General features: G+C 44.7%; 1 protein-coding gene and 1 long non-coding RNA gene across 10 annotated transcripts in view; one reads left to right on the top strand and one right to left on the bottom strand.

The window, feature by feature from the left end:
- The window catches only part of SLC4A4 (solute carrier family 4 member 4), a 188,823-nt gene that overhangs the window by 67,696 nt on the left and 99,051 nt on the right, over positions 1-22,076 (top strand). The window lies entirely within an intron of this gene.
- The window catches only part of LOC309540160, a 57,428-nt gene that overhangs the window by 20,533 nt on the left and 14,819 nt on the right, over positions 1-22,076 (bottom strand). Inside the window, exons 3-4 of one of the 3 annotated variants that reach the window (XR_014223084.1) lie at positions 13,239-13,345; positions 7,335-7,435 (exon numbers count right to left, since the gene is read on the bottom strand). This is a non-coding gene — a long non-coding RNA (uncharacterized lncRNA). Of the gene's footprint in view, positions 1-6,247; positions 7,436-13,238; positions 13,346-22,076 lie in introns of those variants that run through there. The other 2 variants (XR_014223085.1, XR_014223083.1) reach the window with 2 other exon arrangements.

Raw genomic sequence — 22,076 nt, 5'->3', positions numbered from 1 at the left:
GGCACACTTGAGTGCCTGTGTGTGGAAAAGGGATTTGTGACAAGGCCTTGGTGAAAATAGCGCCTTCTCCAATGAATGGGTAGGACTAGAAATGCCATTCTAGAGGAAGGGTTCGCCTTTGAGCCATGTGAATTGATTTCAGCTCATTTCAGCACAGGAAGCAAGCCCCCACTCTGAGTCTAACTGTGGCTTCCTAGTAGAGCAGGGAAGGGGAAACCAGTGGACCTCTAGACATTTCTCGACTACAACTCCCATCATCCCTGACCATTCTCCATCCTCTCCGAGGCTGAAGGGAATTTGGCTTGGAGAATCGCAGGTTCCCCATCTGTGCCACAGAGGCGACACGCCTGCATTTCTTATGCCTCAGTTCTTGTTCCCTTTCTTTCTGGGAGGAGATTTGGAGAGCCCATTGGTAGGGCATGCGCTTTGCATGCAGAAGGTCCCAGGTTCCATCCCTGACACACCCAGCTAAAAATACATTGGAGAGCAGAACCTGGGGACAAACTCTGCCTGACACCTGGAGAGTCACTGATGGACCAGTGGTTTTATTGCTACTAGGAAGCATTGTATACAGTCGTACCTTGGTTTTCGAACAGCTTAGTTCTTGAACGTTTGGCTCCCGAATGCCGCAAACCTGGAAGTGACTGTTCCAGTTTGTGAACTATTTTTGGAAGCCGAATGTCTGATGGGGCTTCCGCTGCTTCCGATTGGCTGCAGGAGCTTCCTGGAGCCAATCAGAAGCTGTGCTTGGGTTTCTGAACGTTTTGGAAGCAGAACGGACTTCTGGAACCAATTCCAATTGACTTCCACTGTATGTATACGACTGTTTTTGCACAAGCAAATGCAGGAAGCAGTGATGGCCACCAACTTGGATGGTTTTAAAAGAGGATTAGCCAAATTCATGGAGGATAAGGCTACCAGTGGCCACTAGCCATGGTGGTTTTGTTCTGCCTTCATGGTCCGAAGCTTCTGAATACCAGTTGCTGGAAAACGCAGGAAGAGAGAGAGCCCTTGTGCTCAGGTCTAGCTTGTAGACTTTCCATGAGCATCTGATTGGCCACTATGAGCTGCTGGACTGGATGAGGCACTGGCCTGATCCAGTAGGTTCTTGTTATGTTCTCACGCTCTTATGATGCACGCTTGTGATTCTGTCCAATGAACTGCTTCAGTGTAACACGCCGTTCAAAAGCAGCACACAGACTGCAGCCTGATATAAGCCCTTTGAAACCAACCCAAAGGCTGAATAAAAAACGAGCCCCCTCCACACTTTCACAGCACATGGGAAGACCTCTTAACTGGCAGTTCCCTCTTCTAATCCTGTCTCAAACTGCTAGCATGTGTGGCTATAATTACCTAAGCCACCTTAATTCTTTGACTAATTCTGCTCTGTGTGTGTTCACGTGAAACTGCTGAGGGACAGAAAAAGTCAGAGGAATTTGCTGTGCTGAGAAGAAGGAGGTTAAAACAAAAGCAGGCAAGAAGAAGAAGAAAAAAAATCCTTCTTGAGTAAAGTTCTGCTTGTGAGCCAAAGAGCTTTTACATGCACTCAGAAATGACACAGCTGATAGCTAGCATTGCTCACCCCACTCTTTTGGATTAAGCATTCTCTGTCCAAATCTCCTGAGAAGCGTGGGAAAGCTTAGAAACTACCTGGCCAATCGTACCAGTTGCTCCATCAGCAAATTGGTGTAGCACGTAAGAACGCAGGGAAGTAGGAAACTGCCTTCACACTTGAATCAGAACATTGATCCACCTAGTTCAGTATTCTCTCCGCAGGGTCTTGGATAGAAGCCTTTTCCAGCGATATCCCTAACTCAGCATAGTTGAGCGTGAGGCAAAATATTCCTGCATTGCAGGGGGCTGGACTAGATGACTCTTGTGGTCCCTTCCAGTGCTACAAATTGGATGATTCTGCTTGGAGATGTTAGGGAATGAACCCGGGTGCTTCTGCACGCACTGTTGTTGAGATGCTTGGGAGAGAGGCTGCAAGCCGCTTTAGAGAATAATAAGTGGCGCTTAACAGCGCTTTCTCAAAGTAGTAGTATTATTATTTTTTGTCATCGTGAGAATTCACAAGATTCCTGAAAATCAAAAAGGATTTGTTTTGCTCTGCAAAATCTTTTATAAGTCAGGTCTCATGCCTTTGCAGATTATTAAGAGGCTGACTTAGAGTCTTTGGACACATGGGAACTGGTGTGTTTGTGTTTGCCTGCTTACAGCTGTACAATATGACCCTCATTTTTGTGTGAGTAGAAGGTAGGCATTTTGAGAACACACTCCCTTGCTCAAATCTAAACCTCTAGGTATCTTCTTATTGGTAAATGGAGAAGCAGATGACATTGACCTCTCTCTCGAGTAGGAAGTATGGGGCTTGTTGATTTATTTAAACCATATTTAACCTGGTCTTCAGCTGGGAAGTATCGCTGAGTGGCTTGTGAAGGTCTACTGTTAAAATGGGCCTTGCACTCAGGCTTACAGAACTTTAAAGTGAGTTCAGTTACTTTTTGGGCTCTCCTACAGGCAGCAGTAATTCAAGGATTTCCAGTTATTCCCTTCCAGCATGGAAGGAAAGCTGCTGGCATGTGGCTTGGCTGTGAGTTTGAGCTAACATTTATTCTGTGTTACTTGCAAGATGCCTCCAAAGTTTTCTTTGAAAAATAATGAACGAAGCCTTCCAGGTGTAAGCGCAACGCTCTTGCCTGGTGGTTTGTAAGCCAATAGCAAACCATGGTTTCACATCAGGGTTTGTTGCCAGTAAACAAACCATGGTTAATTGCTAGTAAACAAACTATGGCTAGTCTACTGAGCTAGGTTCAATTGCTCAACAAACCACACTTTGGCTGCACAAACCATGATGTGGTTTGAAGTGTGTACCAGACCATTGATAGACCTATCTTCCATGAAGTTGTCTAATCGTTCTCAAAAGGCAGCTGAATCAATGACTGACAGCACTATTAATTGCTATTGTGGTTAAAACATATACTTCTTGTGTCTGGTTGTAGAGTATTCAGCTGCCTTCTTTTCCCTCCTGGCCCTTAGAAGCAGCACTCCCTCTGCTTCTGCTGACTTTTGAGTGTGTCCTTACTCTTTTCCGTCAAACTGAGCCTGTGCTTAGTGAATTGAAATTGATTTATTTGTCAACTCAAGTGGCAGATAAAACCTACATGATCTGTATAGATCAACTGAAGCTGGAAGCAGAGGCAGAAGTGGTGTGCTGAGAGGTGTTGTTGCATGAGATGTATATACCGTATTTTTCGCTCTATAACACGCACCAGACCATAACACGCACGCAGTTTTTAGAGGAGGAAAACAAGAAAAAAATATTCTAAACAAAATAGTGGATATATGATTTTTGTGGTTCATGCTGTGGCCACAGACATGTGATCTGACAGTGAGTTTGGAGTAGCCCAATGCAAAAATCCTGAGGATCCATGTGGATCCATGCTTTGTAACCATGGAGGAGGGAAGGAAGGGGAACCATGGATCCTCTGCTCACAACTGCAGCAGATCCCCCCCGCCACCCGCAGGCATTCACTCCATAACATGCACAGACACTTCCCCTTACTTTCTAGGAGGAAAAAAGTGAGTGTTATGGTGCAAAAAATACGGTATTTTATTTTCCTGCATTGCCACTTCTGGCCAAAGCAGTTCCCAATCCCCTGTAAAACCTGCCAGAAGCAACAGTGGAACGAATCTGTACCCCACAGAAAACAAAACACCTCTTTTATACCTCTTTAAGCTTGACCCATAAAAATGAAGACAATGATTGTTAGTCTCCAGCTTTGTTCTGTAGCTTAAACTTTCAGAATTGGGTTTTCTAATGTCTTTAATTAAACGGCTTCTTCAAGTTGCAGGTCGTGGGTGGTTCTGTTAAAGAGAAAAATGCAGAAGCAAAGTCTCTGCATCACTGTGAGTGGCTTAGGTAAGAAGGTGCTCCTGTTGAATGAAAAAAGGCTGGAGCTTCTGAGAACAGCTCCGAAGAGCAGTAAGAAGGTGGTTCAGAGGAGGGAAGATTGTTCTTGCAAGAGCATCATACACGTGTTCCTGGGAGGTGGGGGCCGGAATTACCTCTGTGACCTACTAACCTCCTCTGGTCTGCCGTGTTCTTTCTGAGCGCAGATGGTAGCCTTGTGGGTTAATTACTGCCTTACCGCTGCACTAAGATGCTGCGAGTAGATGTCACAGTGAAATTGTGTGTGTGTGTGTGTGTGTGTGTGTGTGTGTGTGTGTGTAGACCTGATTTCTACAAAGAGTTTGGGAATAAAATAACCTGACATATAATGTGTATGGCACAGTGTGCAGAAAGCATGTTGTAGCATGGAAGCAGTCACATTTTTAGACAAATGCTGTTCTCCTTTTTAGAGAACGTATCCGGTCATTTCAGCGGTGGCCCCTCAGTTGTCGAGGTTCTCTTTTGCTGCTTGAACTGGAATATTTGACTGTTCAACACATTAGAGAAATGTTGTGATGGAGCAGGTAAGGGGAGTGAGGGTTCTCTTCCCATAAAAATAATCCTGCTTGAATTCAGTGGGTGCAAAATGGTGAAGGGCAGCAAAATCTCAATGCTGTTATTTCCTAATGGGAAATCATTGCTTATTTTGCCCATACCTGGAACGGAAATCAATCCAGACGATATTCAAAAATGGTTTTCACTGTTGCTTTTGCTTTCTGTCCACAAATGATGCATAACTTGATTATGTCTCTCCTTCCTTTTTTGCATTGTGTTCCCTTTGCGTTGAAATGAATGTGGTGGAATAGCATAAGACAATGCAACTTACACAATTAACAGAACTGATTACATCACTGATATAAGTTATGTGTTTCCACCACAACAGACAGCGAGACAATTAACATAGTTTTTGATAGAAGGCAAACCGCAGTGGAATGGAAACAGCTCTGCATGTGATTGATACAGGGCAGAATGAAAAAAACAATGACTTATTACAACCCCAGGACACAGAAGCCTGGGAACCATAGTCTGCCTCCACAGAGCTACAGTTCCCAGCATATTCTGCAAGCTTTAGATGCTTCCTTGGGGGAAGGCACATGCTTTAAATGTTTGCTGTGTCTGCATCCAGAGACCAACACATTCATTCACCGTAGGATCACTTAAAAATAAACAAATCTGCACTCTGCAATAGAAAGGGCTCCCTGATCAAAGGGGATGTCAGAGAATTCAGCCCTCCCTGCACAGAAGGAGTACCAACAGTTTGCACAGTGGAGCCTTGATATGGTGACTTGCAGTGGCATCCAAGGAAACAGAGCCTTGTTGACAGCCGTATCGTTGTCTGAATCATAATACAGTAATTGCGTGCTTATTGATTCAGGTGAGTGTGGGTGTTCCTGGGAAGTTTGTGAAGGCCTTGAGTCATAAAGACAACAGATAAAACATGCACAAGGAGGTGCCATGCTCCAAGCTGAGAGGGGTTTGATACCTTCCTTCCGAAAGGGTCACAGTGAGAGTAAAGGCAGTTTCTGAATAATGAATGCCAGGTGGGGTGGGTGAGTCACAGCTGCATCTTCCAGATTTCTCCCCTGCTCCCGAGATGGAGTGTGGTGTTCAAAGTGGAGCACAGAAAGCTGCCTTACACAGAGTCAGACCATTGCTCTGTGCAGCTTAGTACTGTCTATGCACTGATTGGATCTCTCCAGGGTTTGGGGTAAGGGTTTTTCCCTCAAGCTGCTGGAGATTGAACCAGCGTCTTTTGCATATAAATGGTCTACCACTGAGCCCTTGAGGTTTCTTTCAGTGTGCCTAAAGCAGGGTTACCGTATTTTTTGCTCTATAAGACTCACTTTTTCCCTCCTAAGAAGTAAGGGGAAATGTGTATGCATCTTATGGAGCAAATGCAGGCTGCGCAGCTATCCCAGAAGCCAGAACAGCAAGAGAGATTGCTGCTTTCACTGTGCAGCGATCCCTCTTGCTGTTCTGGCTTCTGAGATTCAGATTTTTTTTTTCTTGTTTCCTCCTCCAAAAACTCGGTGCGTCTTGTGGTCTGGGGCGTCTTATAGAGCGAAAAATACGATATTTTGATTATGTATTTTGTGGCTTTATATTTTGATTTTATTCCCTGAACCTCCCTGAGACCTGGGTAAAGGGCAGGATATAAATTCAATAAATAATGACAACAACAATAATAATTACCCAACAAGGTTCCTGATGTCCCTGGACTACAACTCCCATTAGTTTCATCCGGCATGGCCAATGGTCTGGAATGATGGGAGTTGTAGTCCAACACACCTGGAGGGCGCAACATTGGTGGCCCCTGTTCTAAAGGCTAGACTAGCAAGCCAACATGTGTTGTGACCTGCAGGATGACCTCAAGTAAGCACAATATGCCAAGGGGTGGATCTTGGGCAGTGCCTGATAGTCACTTGTGGCAGGTTAAGCTTAGACAGGGAGCTTTCTTGTGGAGATGGGAACAAGTTAAACCAGGGCGGTCCAACTTTTCACACCAAGTGGGCCACAAGAGTACTTCAACGTGGAACCTGCAGGCCACACAATGCCTGGCTGCCTAATGGGGCTGGGTAGCAAGGCAAAAAATTGACTCTTCCCCCCTCAGTACTGCCTTCCCAAAGTCGGTTAAGCTTTGGGAAAGGAAGCGCAATGCTCTGTCAGGGTCTTTGAGTCCTCCCAGCTTGTTCCCCCAGCTGGGAAAGTGCTCACTATGGTTTGGGAAGGAGCTGGAAGGACACAGACAGAGTTCTCAAGTCTCCTTCCCAGTGCCCAGCGCCTCAGTTACCTGGCTTTGGGAAGGCAGCACGAGGGCTCTGGGGGGCATCAAATGTTGCCAAGAGATTCCAGAAAGGTCCACGAGGGCCCTTGGACCACTCTGAGTTAAACTAATAGAAAAGTAGATAGAAAGGCTCTCTGAACGTTAAATACCAATTGTGGTTTTATATCAGTTTAACTATCATGGCTCACACGCCCCAGAGAACCCTGGGAAATTGGTAGTTGAAAACAGCATTCACTGTAGGAGAACCCAGACCCCCATCATAGTATTGCAGCCTCCAGATTTTACTGTGGTGGGGACATGACTATCAAAGAATTTTTTTTGTAGATATGCCTGTTGGGTTTTTCCACCAACAAATCTCAGAGCAGTCCTTGTGGGTTTTCTGCACTGCTGAGTGCTCAATTGCCGGCTTTACATAAATATTTACTTTGTGGGAAAAGTCTTGGGAATTCAAACAGAGGTGTTGATATTCTGATAAGGGAAACCCAAGTGTGTGTGTGTGTGTGTGTGCACGCGTGTGTGTATGCATTTGTGCGGCATTTCCCCATTGTCTATAGATTTGGTCTGACAGTCTCACAAGATATCCTTTGCAGGACTTACTGTAAACTGATCTTGGAATGATGAGCAGATGGAAAGATGAGTAGAGCTGCCTTTTCATGGGAGAGTTGACCATGAGCTTTATATAGCTTTGATGCTTCTCTCTAGAAAGAGAGTAAGATTTCAGTGTTTTCCCTAGTGATCCCTTTTGTAGCTCGCTCTGATTTCCAGTGCTTCCCCCTGTTATTTTGTGTGAAAATAACCAGCCCTTCGGTTATTTTGGAACCCATTTCCTTGCAGAAAGGGGGTTAGGGTGATGACACACTGTCACTGCAGGGTGCAACCTTCACGGCGGATCAGATTTAGGTTGGGGTCGATTCTTTTTCTCCATCATGCCTGAGCCAATGTCCCCACCTGCTGTTAAAGTTAAATGACCCTGCTGGTTAATGCTCTCATGGGCAAGAAAAAGAAGCTCTCCTTTCCATTTGCTCCTTGTGTTTTTGGTGTGAAGTTGGATGGATTCCTTACAGACACAGGTGATAAAAAGGGCTCGGTGTTCTTTCTGGATAATAGGCCTTTATAACCCTGTTGAAAATGGACCTAAGGGTACTAATGTGAGCCTGTGCGTAGTTCTTTTTTTGCAAATCATTTAGCATGAGATTGCAGCTGCAAACATACCTCCTTTAAAGCAAGTTCTCTTTGACTCTGTGGTGCAACTTAAATACAATACGAGCAATTTTGCAATTAAATTTTAAGCAGAATTGATGACTCCCCATGAAAGGTTTCCCCATGCTGGTGGGATTTTTGGCTTTTCTGCATATATATATTCCTTAGCTGAGCACAGTGCATACTATATGCCGAATATGCACGTGTTAATTGCTGATCTTCCTTCACAGCACAGTTGGCCAACCTGGTGGCTCTCTAGATGTTGTTGGACCCCAACTCTCATCAACCTCAGCCAGCACGGCCAGTTGTGTCAGAGATGATGGGAGTTGCAATGCAGTAACATTTTGGGGGTGCCAGGTTGGTTACCCCACAGTTTGTACTGTTTGTACAAATTTGTACAGTTGCACCCCCCCACCCTGCTCAGTTCTCCCCTAAGCAGTTTGTGCTTCTCTGGTTTTCTCTGATCTCCGAATCAGTGTATTCTAGACCAAAGGCATTCCTGGGTCCTATGTGTCTAACCTATCTGAAGCTTTCAAAGAATGCTCAAGAATAAGCAGAAATGGGAATCAGTGGGGATAGATCTATGCCGGAAGGAAAGCATAAATGATTTCATGTTGGCATCTTATCTGATAAGTTTGCAAACACTTCATTGATAAAAAAAATCTAACACGTGTGCCCAGTTAGCCTTGAACTCTTGATAATCATACCTGAGTACACTTGTACGGTTGTTTTTGTTTCTAGAGGGAAGTTAATCAGAAACTGTGTCAGCTATAGTTGAATTCATGTGTCATTTTCTTGGTAGAAAATGCCTCTGTGATCAAGTACAGCAGTCACACATACAAGAAGCGGGTATAGTTTTAGCTGATTATGGGGCTGACTAAACCTTGCAATTAGGGCCAAATTGTGTTTGGCACTGATTTTTGTTGCTGCTGCTGCTGCCTATGTGAGTTCAGGAGTGATGATCCAGGAACTCCAAATTCAAATAATGATATTTGCTGTCGACTTAGGGATGACTTAGAGTTGACCATTATCTCTACTTCCACCTGGAATAGCATTGCCAGCTGATCAGAGGTTTCACCATCTTCTGTACTTTTACCAGAAGCTTGATCTGCTTGAATTGGCAGATAAAGCTTTTCATGAGACACAAAGGAAAAATCTTAGCCTGGTTTGGACATGATGATAAACCAGAAGTAGCTAAATGTTGCACTGTTGCTTCTGATATTCCTGACCGTTGACCATGATGGTAGTTATCATCCAACAACATATGGAGGGCTACAGGTTAGCCATTCCTTCACTTAAACCATAGCTCAGGATTGCTTGTTTTTTGGGGGACTAACTACAGTTTAGTTTTATGTCCAGCATGGACAAATGTGGTTAACTTTAACTATGATGTGTTGAAACATGTAAAGCTCAAACCATGGTTTATGAAGCTGATTCATTTCAAACCCACTTCTTATACCATAGTTAGCATTAGTTTTGTCCTACACCAGAAATGCAGAAAAGTTAATGTTAATTATGGTATAAGAAGTGGGTTTGTTGCCCCATGCAGATCTGGCCAGCTGGTGATCTGCAAACTATGTCTACTTCTTCCCACTCTTCTTTGCACTCACCTAGAAGTGCTCCTTCATGTGGTGATGGGGGGAAGCCTCTGGGGCAACCTTATGTTTCCTGCTGATCAAGGTCCCTACCAGTTAAGAAGCTGCATCTCCCATCCTGCTGTTCTCCTGACCAGTGCTGTTCTCCAAGTCACGCTGCTTGGGCACTAGGATTGCCCAGGCCTAGAGTGGTGTGTGAAAGTTGTGTGCCATTTTCCAGCTGACCAGTTTGCATTTCCCACAAGGAAGTGAGAGGTCAAGACCTTGCCTTTCCTAATTTGAGAGCTGTTTCTGTCTGTCCTGTCCAATGCATTCGCTGGAGGCGCAGAGTATTGCCTTGAGATGGGTGGGCGTCCAGCAGAATGGACTCCCTTGGGAAGTTGTGGAATCTCCTTTGGTGGAGGTTTGGAAGCATAGGTTGCATGGCCACCTGTCACGGATGCTTTAGCTGAGATTCCTTCATTTCAGGGGGTTGGACTAGATGACCCTTGGGGTCCTTTCCAACTCTAGGTTTTTTTTTAAATGAAACATAAAAGTCTATGGAAACATTTGCTTCATATTACGGTGGCCCCGGATGGGCTAGAATTTTTGCTAACCAATGCCTAGGAAATTTTTTTTGCTTGAAGTCACACGGTATCTAGACAGTACAGTGGTACCTCGGGTTACAGATGCTTCAGGTTACAGACGCTTCAGGTTACAGACTCCGCTAACCCAGAAATAGTACCTTGGGTTAAGAACTTTGCTTCAGGGTGAGAACAGAAATCGTGTAGCGGCGGTGCATCAGCAGCGGGAGTCCCCATAAGCTAAAGTGGTACTTCAGGTTAAGAACAGTTTCAGGTTAAGAATGGACCTCCAGAACGAATTAAGTTCTTAACCTGAGGTACCACTGTATTAGGAGTTAGCTGCTTTAATTTGTTCCCTGATTTGGCACGGGGAATTTGGGATTAGCCAAGGTTCATCACTGACACACAGCAGTGTGTTAGAACCAGTATTCGCTGAAAGGTTTTTGATATCTTTAGTCAATGAGTAATACGCTGTGTTGTAATTGTTTTAGTATGCCTTATCTTATAAGGCTATCACCTGTTTTCTCATTTGGAGGATACAGTCATGTAGGGCAAGGCCAGATAGCTCTTAAAACACGACCTCAGCATTGGGTACGCTTGTAAGAACAAAGGCACTTGCTTTAAAAAAATTAATGACAGCACACGTGGTAATTTTCCACAGCACTCACCTGTTTCAGCATGCGCTATCGTGATCCTCGAGGCCACTTCATATGTTACTGTGTATTAGTGTTGGAAACTCGGCTTTATAAGCCAGGCACCAAATGGCTCCTTAAACCAGGGTTACTGTTGCCAAAACAGATTGTCTAGTTGCCATTTTGAGGCCATGTGTATTTTTCAATACGACTTTTTGGTTCCTGAAATTTGTTCTGATTGTGCAGGTAAAAGTATCACAGATAGAATTCTACGGGATGTGCTGCTAGTGCCTGAACACGGTCAAGATCCAGGGATCCCCAGGAATGTATCTCTAGATGGTGGAGATGTCAGGTGCTATCCTGCCGCCAGGTCATCTTTACTCGGTCGCAAGTGGCTGATAGCCAGGTGCAAAATGCGCCTGGCAAATTTTGAATGCTGCTGTGCCTGGAAGTTGCTTTTCATTGCTATGCTACACAGGCCATGTGCACATCTGCCTTTGCTTCTGTATTTATTTAGCACATTCCCTTTTCCCTATGCTGTGGCCCTGAGTACCTGCTTTTCATTAAGAAAGAGACACAGCAGCCCCTAAGGTCAATTAATCTCATGTGTGGCTTGGCCCTATCAGACCTGTGGTTTTGGCTTATGCTTCGGTGGTTAAAAGTTACAGCTAGTGACTGTGTACGAGGGTTAGCACAGTGGCTGAGTGTGCCAGCTGGAAGTTCTGTGATTTAGGCCTTTCCCATCTGGTCTCGCTGCTGGCACACAGTGGCATCATTGGCCCTGATCTGGGCTTGACCACTACATCAGCCTGGAGCTGGTGTTGGCCTCAGGGCTGATTGCCCCACACCTTCTGAGTGGCTGGGCTCAGCATACACTTTGCAGTGACCTGCTGAGAGTGGGTCAGGGTTTGGATTATGCCCTTAGACAAGCTGCCTTCCAGAAGAAGAAGAAGAAGTAGAAGAAGAGGAGGAGGAGTTTGGATTTGATATCCTGCTTTATCATTACCTGAAGGAGTCTCAAAGTGGCTAACATTCTCCTTTCCCTTCCCTCCCCCACAACAAACACTTTGTGAGGTGATTGGGGCTGAAGTGTGACTAGCCCAAGGTCACCCAGCAGCTGCATGTGGAGGAGCGGAGACGTGAACTTGGTTCCCCAGATTACGAGTCTACCGCTCTTAACCACTACATCACACTGGCTCTCCAAGCTTCAGTTTCCCCACCTGCAACGTAGGATAATAATACTCACCCCTTACAGTATTTTTGCTCTTTTGGTTACTGAGATAATGTACAGTGGTACCTTGGAAGTCGAACGGAATCCGTTCGAGAAGTCCGTCCGACTTCCAAAACCAAATTGTGGCTTCTGATCAGTTGCAGGAAGCTCCTGCAGCCAATCAGAAACTGTGGAAGCCCCCTCGGGCGTTCAGATTCCAAAAAAAGTTCACAAACCGGAACCATCATTTCTGGGTTTGCGGCATTCGGGAGCCAAAACGTTTGAGTTCCGGGGCGTTCAGGATCCAAGGTACGACTGTGTATTAAATAGCTTGAATCCTCTAAAGTGATGCAGTGCACTGTTATAATTTAGCCTCTACACATAAATTCACCTGGATTCAGATTTAGTTCTAAGCAGCTGAGGCAGCACCTTCCTGTTTTGACGCTCCCCAGGGAACCCCCTCCTGCTCCTGCAACAGCCCATTGATTCTCAGGATGTGCAGATCTATGCAAGGTCAAACTTTCCATGACCCCCTAGCAATTCTGGTGAAAGCCAAGTAAATGGACGAGGGGACCAGTGCCAAAGCAGTAGTGACTGAATCAAGCTAAGAAATCCCTACCTAGGGGACATGTACAAGCTGTGCACTAAAGTATTCTAGAAATAGCACCATGCAGGGATCCAGAGCCAGTTGTTGAGTCTTGGTTTCCTCATGGCAGCTGTCAGATCTTGCATGGTGTCAATCCCACTGGGGAGGGAAACTCAAGTATAGGGCTGTCTACTCTGTAAAAACTCATGCAATCTGGGGAATCGATCCGCTAAGCAATTCTTTGTTGCAACTCTCCTGTGTGGAGCTGTAGAAGACAGCTGCCATTGGGGCTGTGTTGGCCGTGTGAACTGGCACTTGTTGTTGCTATTAAAAAGATTGTAAAGGTAAAGGTAAAGGGACCCCTGACGGTTAGGTCCAGTCGTGGCCGACTCTGGGGTTGCGGCACTCATCTCGCTTTATTGGCTGAGGGAGCCGGTGTACAGCTTCCGGGTCATGTGGCCAGCATGACTAAGCTGCTTCTGACGAACCAGAGCAGTGCACGGAAACGCCGTTTACCTTCCCACTGGAGTGGTACCTATTTATCTACTTGCACTTTGACGTGCTTTTGAACTGCTAGGTTGGCAGGGGCAGGGACCGAGCAACGGGAACTCGCCCCATCGCAGGGATTCGAACCGCTGACCTTCTGATTGGCAAGTCCTAGGCTCTGTGGTTTAACCCACAGTGCCACCCGCATCCCTAAAAAGATTGTAGTTACCTGGAAACACTGGCTGCTTATTCTGGTTTGGGCTCAATAATGCTGATGCAGTGTGGCTTCACCCCCTTCCTGTTCCAAAAGGCCTGCTCTTCAGCATCAACTTGGGTCTTTAAAAAGAGAAAGAAGATGTAATTAGAATCATTGCCAGTATCCTCAAGGCAGCGCTGGAGACCAGGAATGAGCAAGTAAACAAAGCTTGAACCTTGAATGTCCCTCTCTGCACACTATTTGCAGTCAGCGAGAATGGGCAGGGGCATATCAGGGATTTTCAGTTGTGTGTGTGAAAGGGAGGTTACTGGTGGCAAGGTCTTCTGACTGCTGGGGGGGGCAGGATTGCCCCACAAATACCCTTGTGAATAGGTAACTTTTGGGGAGGGTGCTAGCAGAACTAGCTGCAGTGGAAAGTGGGAGCTGGAGGGAATTGCAACATGGTTTTCCTCTCTCCTGCAATTACTCCTTCAATATTTTGCCTTGAAAATTCTGCCCTGAGCTCTTGACTCAGCCCTAGGCATACTGCAGCATCATCTGTGGTTAATGCGTAGCATTTGGGGAGTTGGGAGGAGGGGGAATATGAATTTGGGTTGATTGAATTCCCTGCCCCTTAGTTATGATTCCACCTGTGGACTTAAAAAAGGGAACAAACATTGGCTAACCAAATTGGGCTTGTGTGAGATGGGAAATGGTTGGTTCACATTGCACCTGAATGGCAAGCTCTTTGGGTACAGATAAGCTAAGTCATTAGTCTTCCAGTCTCAGAATGAGGATAATCAAAGCAGTCTACTTTACAGGGCTCTTCGTAAAGATTACTAAGATTACATGAAAGGCCCTTTGAACAGTTGAAGAGCACTATGTGTGTACTTTGCGAACACTCAATTCATATAGTACATTTGCATCTTGTGACTATTTTAAACATTTTTACACAAATCATCGCTGATGATTTCATAGAACGTGGAATGTTTTTTTCATAGACTGAAGGAATGAAAGAATGAGAGAGACCCATTTTCCATGACCATGGAAAGTCCTGCCCAGGCCCTGTCTGACTTTTGCACATATATGGGCAATGCCTGTTGATACTGTCAGTCACAGGGTCTAGAAACATGCATTTATTTTTTTTAGATTAAAAAGCTGAAGTTAGTAGTATGCACAGTTCTGTGCTGGACAGCAGATTCTGCCATTGAGTGAAATTTCTATGGGTTCATCATCACGTGCCCTTCAGAACATGATAGATACCTATTGCTTTCCTGACATGTTCTGTCGCTTATATAGTGCAGACATAATGAATGTTTAGTATAGGAGACCACCTGGTGACATTGTATATGCCACCCCCAGTCTTTGACCAATGGGTGAGAAAGAAGGGTGGAGACCAGTCAGCATTAGCATCTAGAACAGTGTCCTTCAACTTTGGTTCCTCAGGTGGTGTTGGACTACAACTCCCATCATCCCTGACCATTGGCAAAGCTAACTGAGGATGATGGGAGTGGTAGTCCAACAACATTTGGGGGCTAAAGGCTGTAGAACACTGATCCAAAAATAAATGCAGAACTATATGCTGCATGTGTCTGGTGGATGTCAGAGCACTGTAGGTGCACATGTTTTCCAGTACAATTGCTCCATCTGAAAAGCTGCCTTGGGTTCTCTGGGATTTTAAGCTGCTTTCCTGAAGGAAGCCACACACCCCTAAATTCCTAGCCAGTGTATCTCCTTGGGCTGTCGCATGTCCAGTGCACTCATTCCCGTTTTTGTTGAATAAGGACTTTCTCTTGGATGCAGCTTGTCTGACCTTCCTAAAGCAATTATTGTGTTGCAGTGCATCCACGAGAGGGTTCAGTGCTTTACCTCCATGGCACCTTCATAAACCACTGGAGAAGAAAATTGTCTTTGCTTCTCTCCCTTTTTTGTTTTGCTTTCAGGAACACTTTGCAGTCTTGACAATGTGCAGCTTGCCCAGGCATTGAAAACTTGTCACTTCACAGCCTTCGTTCGTTGCTGGAAGTGGGTTTGCGTGTATCAGCCGCTAGGTGACCTTCAATAGCTGCATCCAGTTGATTGCTCCTCACCTTAATAATCTGAGATATGAATGGACCTTTGGTCCTCCCTTTGCAGCATCAGTAACCATTCTAGGATTCTGAACTGGAAAAAGGACTCCTTACAGTTAAGTCGAGTTGTGAACGCCTCTAGGGTTGCAGTGCTCATTTCGCTTTACTGGCCGAGGGAGCAGACGTTTGTCCCTAGACAGTTTTTCTGGGTCATGTGGCTAGCATGACTAAGCCGCTTCTGGCGAAACTAGAGCAGTGCACAGAAACGCCGTTTACCTTCCCGCCAGAGTGGTACCTATTTATCTACTTGCACTTTGATGCGCTTTCGAACTGCTAGGTTGGCAGGAGTTAGGACCGAGCAACGGGAGCTCACCCTGTCGCGGGCATTCGAACCGCTGACCTTCTGATCGGCAAGCCCTAGCCTCTGTGGTTTAGACCACAGCACCACTCGCTTCACAGGATTCTGAACTAGGAAACCTCTAATTAACCAAACTTTCCTGTTTTGTCACTAACCATTACTATAATTGCCAGCTTCAGAACGAGCCAGGATATTAAACCATGGTTTGATGTACTGACTTGTTCTGAAGCTGGTAACAGTGTGTTCTCAGTTTAGAAATCGTGGTCAGTTGGTGGCTTCTTGGCTTTCTCTCAGTACAGAGGGAGCAGCAAAGTGGCTGCATGTGTAGGCAACAGGTTCATCTGAATCTTGGGTTTATTAAGCCAAGATATCTGCCCTAGGGATAAGGGCATAAGGAATGCTTGGTGGAACAGGCGAATTGACAACCAAGTCCAGCATCCTGTTTTTGCTGTGGCTAACCAGATGCCTGCAGAAAACCCTTAAGCAGGACCTGAGCACAAGAGGGGGAAATTTGTGCCGTGGGAGGAGAAGAAACTACATTTCTGTAGCTAGCTGTGGATTAACAAACCACCATTAATGATAAAAGAGTTATGTTTGCACTAACCTGTTTGTCCGCAGATCGCAAGGCTGAACCTCAACATTGTGTTGTTGGATTATTATTATTATTTTTTAAAGCCTGTGACATCAACTATTTCACTGTGTGGTCTTCAGCAGGGAGCTGCCCCCCTCCGCAAAATAAAACGTGGGAATTTCAATAACTGTTGAGGTCTTATTTCATCCCTATTATAGGCATATTAATGTAAACTCTTGATGACATGCCAACAAGAGAAGAAAACGAGCAATTAACATACATTGGGTACTTACAGATTTGCTTTTTTAAAATGATTATCTGGATTTGAAAGTATTAGCTTGAGAAATATGCTCCCCCACACAATCCCTCGTTAAAGACAAAAAAGACTAGTTGTTAGGAGCAGCAGAGAGCTGTGTGCAGAATCCAATGCATATTGAAAATTTGCCTGGGTTCAACTGACCGAATGACTTTGGGATCCAGCACTGCCAAGCAGCTTGGCTTAGTTGCCCCTCTGCAGACGGGTATTCCCTGCCTCCCAATTTCCCATGTGTTCAGAAACGGTTGGTGGGGGCGATCTAAGACAAAGAGATCCTTGTGAGTTCCAGCAAGTTGCTTGGCAGTGGGCTAAAGTCTTGTTGAATATCTTGCTTCTCAGCTCCTGTGCTTTGAACTGTGCAGAACAGACAGAAGTTGAACTGTATAATTCTGTCAGGAATTCCTGGAAGATCTACAAGCTGATATAACTGGAGTTCTCTTTGGTACACCAGACTTCAAAAAGTTTTGTAATGTTCTCCTGTCACAGTCATCTCCCCATATAGCATCCACCTCTCTCTCTCTCTCTCTCTCTCTCTCTCTCTCTCGGGGTATAAGTAAGATCCCAATATTCAAGGTGCCCAACTTTTTTTGGCAGTGCTTTGAATAACACCAAAATCTGACTTTAGGCACAATTGAGTACACCTTCATGGATTTCAGTGAATTTGGGAGAAAGCCCACATGTTTTCTGTATTCCTCCCTTTCTGTTCTAAAATCCACCCCCAACAACTTTAAAGTAAATAATCAAAACTCACCAGTACATTTGTGATGGGGCACAATATTGAAAGTCTGTCTTAAACCTCTTCTTTCTCTCTTGTCATTCATCCATTTTTGTTACTTGTATGGCATAATGTAGGCCTTACTGCTTTTGCTTTCCTCCATTTATGTTGAATCTATTTAAAATGATGTTTCTCCTAAATTCCCCTATTTTTCTTCCTATTCCATCCCTTGTGCAAGGCTTAAGTGGAAACCATTAATGGGTTGTCCACATTTCTTCCTTCAGCTGGAAGCTTGTCAAATTATTCCTCTCCTTTATGACCTTCCTCCTCTACACCCAACTACCGGGTAATCACAAGATCCATGCTTAATCCAGAAGGTACCAGCTTGGAGGCTTGCAAATTGCAAATTGTTGCTTTATGTGATCCAAATTGCCATAAACATGACCTCCCAGCTGTTCTTCCTTACCTTGTTGACTAATAACTAACAAGCTATTTAGTGCCATACCAAAAACACCCCCACCAATTTGCTCTTAAAGCACCAGGAAAATGACATGTAAATGGGTTGTAAAATGCTTCTCTAAATGCCATGCAATTACTTAAAGCGGTAATTGCTAAAGTTTCATTAACAGAGCTTGAAGAAGAAAAAGCTTGCTTAGGTGGAACTGTAATTAGGTTGGAGGGGGGGAAAATCCATTAAATGGGTTTGGGTTGTTGTTTTTTATTGTATTACAGCTGCCAAGGTGGGAGTAAGTCTAAACAGGCCAGGGCAATTCAAGTTCACTGCAGAACTTATCCTCTAGCAATGCTATTTAAAATTAAAGGCCTTATTGTGATTCAAAATCTTGCAGTGTGGATGCTGGGACAGGGGCTTCTCAAACATTCAGGGAAAGGACGTATCTCAGTGGCAAGACATCTGCCTCATTTGCAGAAGACTCCAGGTTCAATCCCTGGCATGTCCAGGTTGAGTTGAGAAAAAAAATTGACCTGAGACCTTGGAGGAGCTTCTGCTAGTCTATGTAGATAATGCTGAGCTTGGTGGACAGCTCATTTGACTCAGTATTGCAGAGTTATATTGTGCGATCTATTTAGGGCTACAAGAACACTCTTTTATTTTATCTGACTGCTCACAAATGAGTGTTGTGCTCATTGATTTAGCACAATAGGGAATGCTGGTAAAAATAGGAATATTGATTGAGCTTCTTCTGCAAGACGTTGGCTAAAAGCAGCAAAATCAAGGTGACAGTTTACTGTTTAGTTGGTGTGCTTCTTGGCCCTAAGTCTTCTCTCCGCCCCACTTAATCCTCGTACTTCTTATTTTTATCACATTTTGAGCACATGGATATGTTGAATTCCACCCATCGGAAGAAAGGGCACTAGCGGCACAAGCACAATTTCCCACAGTTTTGTTCTTCTAATAACTATAATTTACCCAAACCAGCTTTGCACCTGGAATTTCGTTTCTCTGCTACCATAAACAGAGGATGAGTGTGTAAAAATATCCACTGAGCTTTGTCATAGCCTCAGCTTTTAAAAAAGTTTCCTCCTAAAAGTTTTGCATATCATTGTGCTTCTGTTTCTTTCTCACACGGGATAGTTTTCTTCACATCTTGCTGCACACACCCCAAAATAGATTTTTGTGTTTGAAGGATAATCCCATGTTTAAAAAAGAGCTATAAGCACTTATTTTAAAGGATTTGCTCATTAAGGCATCACATCCATGCGTGCCTGATAAAATTTGAAACTAACCCCACCCACACCTGAAGTTTCATTTTTCTCAGTGTACCTGTTACATCTGTCTTATTTCTTGAACTCAGGTAGATAATTAATTCTGAAGTTCAATCAATATTGCTAGAGGTGTGATAGAATACAGAGCACAATATCCTGTTGGTTCAGTTGTATAATGCTGAATGACAGATAAAACAAGCCCTTGAATGTCAAGTAATCTGAGTAATTTTTATCAGAACAACCAAAGCCTTAATTTCTGTTGCATCCTAACATTACGTGTGGCACAGCTCACACAGAACAATTTCGCATTCGTTTCCTATCAATATATGGGTAGGACTCTCAGCAGGGGTTGTGAACCCGAGGACCAGACCTGTTCCACAAAGCTGTCTCTTTGCCTTCAATGCAACTTCCTTAACTTTTGAAAAGTGCTACCTCTCCCTCTGTCAAGGTACCCTTTTATAGAAAGTCTAGACATTTGAAGAAACAGGAAGGAGTGCTTCCTTCCATTTTTTGGTCCAGATACGTCTCTCTGTTCCCCCATTTCTACTGAGTGTGCAATTGTTCATGTGTGCATTGACCATGGCCACATCTGCGGCTGGGATGCAAGCTCTCTTTTGGCAGATCTGCAAGAAAAGCCATAATAAAACATGGTTTCGTGGGCGAAAACACTATCAGTGGCTACTCATGGAGGACGAGGCTATCAGGGGAGAGTCCTCTTGTGCTCACGTCCTACTAGGGGTTTCCCACATTTGGGCATTTGGTTGGCCCTTGTAACGGGATGCCATTGGCCATTGTATAAACAGCAGGCTCTTCTTGCATTCTTCTTGTTCTTCCCCCCTGTCTTCTCACACTGGAAAGGGACGCCAAAGGAGGCATTTGGATATGTGTGAGGGAGTTATCAATCCCTGGCATTTCTACAGTAGTTAGGGCTAGGAGCTGTCCTGAAGAACAACTGCCAGTCATTGTTGACAGTACAGTGGTACCTTGGATTACATACGCTTCATGTTACAGACGCTTCAGGTTACAGACTCCGCTAAGCCAGAAATAGTACCTCGGGTTAAGAACTTTGCTTCAGGATGAGAACAAAAATTGCATGGCGGCGGCGTAGCGGCAGCAGGAGGCCCCATTAGCTAAAGTGGTGCTTCAGGTTAAGAACAGTTTCAGGTTAAGAACGGACCTCCGGAATGAATTAAGTTCTTAACCTGAGGTAGCACTGTACCCTGCTAGATGGGCCAGATCTCTGATTTTGTGCAAGGCTGCTTCCTGTGTTCATGTAAGCTGTTTGCACAACGCTTCAGAATCTTCTTCATCCTGCATATATTTATTTCTTTTCCACTTAGGCCTAATCCACAAGCAGCCTCCTTTAATCTCAGCTTCTCTTCCTCTCCCAGAGTTTGCTTATTTCGACGCTGACATTTGGCTGCAGCACCTGCTGTTTGGATCCTTCCTGGTCTCCCTTTTGGCAGAATCAACCGTTAATCCTCAGGATCTGCTTTATGCACCTCAAGGCAAAACCGAGGACAACATTTGCAAACCATTTTTCTTTACAGATTTGTTTCTCTCTTCTTTCTTTTCCTGACCATTGTTTTGGTTTCTTGGCCTGTTTTTCGGTTCCATCTGATTATTCCCCTTTTCATCTCTGCTTCTCTTCTTCTCCCAGAGTTGCTTATTTCTGGCTCTGACATTTTGCTGCAACACCTGCTGTTTGGCACCTCGCTAGCCTACCTTTCTGAATCCGCACTAATGAGCTCAGGCAGAACAGAGAGCTGTCATTCAGGGACCTGCCCTCAATCAAAGCACAGAGCGCCTCACGGTCTCCCGCTCCCCATCACAACAACTGTAGAAGAGGAAACGCTGTCCATCAGGAACTATTAATTGGCTGCTCCTACCTAAAGGTCACCAAGGCCTCTTTGTTTTTTCTTAATGAATGGAGGCAGATGATACCAGGGAGTTGAGCACACTTGGTTCCTTTTTCATTGTTCACCTGGATGTAGTGTGAGTACAGAGCAATGGCGGGCACTGAGAAATTTCCTTCCCTGTGGAACGCCCTCCCATCAGATGTCAAGGAGACGAAGAGCTTCAAACTTTTAGAAGACATCTGAAGGCAGCCCTATGTTTTATATGCGCTGGAAGCCGCTCAGATGGGCAGGATGTAAAACAACAACAGCAACAACAACAACAATTCCAGTGGTTTTTGTTTTTTATGAATGAATCTATATTCATACAGTGTGTGCATCAGAGTATCATCTAGAGACCTTGCTTATCTTAGCAACTGCCGACCCCTTCTGAAGATCATTGAGTTCAATCATCCATGTAGTTTGGTGAGAGATATGCCACAGCCCATGCAAGAGCATATGCTTTCCATAGAACTGTTGAGTTGGAAGGGATCCTGAAGATCATCTAGTCCAAGCCCCTGCAATGCAGGAATATGCAGTTGTCCCATGCAGGGATTGAACCTGCAACCTTGGCGTTATCAGCACCATGCTCTAACCAGCTGAGCTATTGGGAGTGCTCAGTCCTTTGCATCTCTGCTTCAAAGGTTCTAGTAAGAATTGATAAGTAAGGCTTCTGAAGCTGTCATAGCTAACCAGAGACTATACTACCTGGTACACAGCACAGCATTGCAAACAAATTATGTTCACCATCTTTGTTCTGTTCCTCTGAGAGTTTTTGGAGCTCGTTTTGAAACCAGTTGTTGAGAATTTCAGATGGGGAAAGAAATCTGCTGTGCTCATGTCTTGCATCTGGGCTTTCCGTTGGCAACTGTGAGAACAAGATGCAGTGCCCTTTGGTCTTCTTAAGTTTTCTTAAGTTCCTTAAGGCCTGGTTCGTTTTTGGGCATTTTCCTACCTCCTGGGTGAAATTAGGTAGCAAAACTAAAACATGTGGATCAGACGAGAGAGCTTTATGCAACAATCGATTGGGAGAGCTGGGAACAAATTGTATGGAAAGGAGTGGATCTTGAACTTGATTTGTTTCTCTCATGTTCAACAACCGAAATGTCACTATTTCATTTGAACTGTAGTTGGGGAACAGATTTATTTCATTTCCTTAGAACTCAAGGGCCGCCTTCAGGCGGTAAGAGAAGTGCATAGCGCCAAACCACTTAGAGCTAAA

The sequence above is a fragment of the Podarcis vaucheri genome (assembly GCF_965113315.1).
Source record: "Podarcis vaucheri genome assembly, chromosome: 9".
NCBI classification, from domain to species: domain Eukaryota; kingdom Metazoa; phylum Chordata; class Lepidosauria; order Squamata; family Lacertidae; genus Podarcis; species Podarcis vaucheri.
This window is presented reverse-complemented; position numbering and strand designations above follow the sequence as displayed.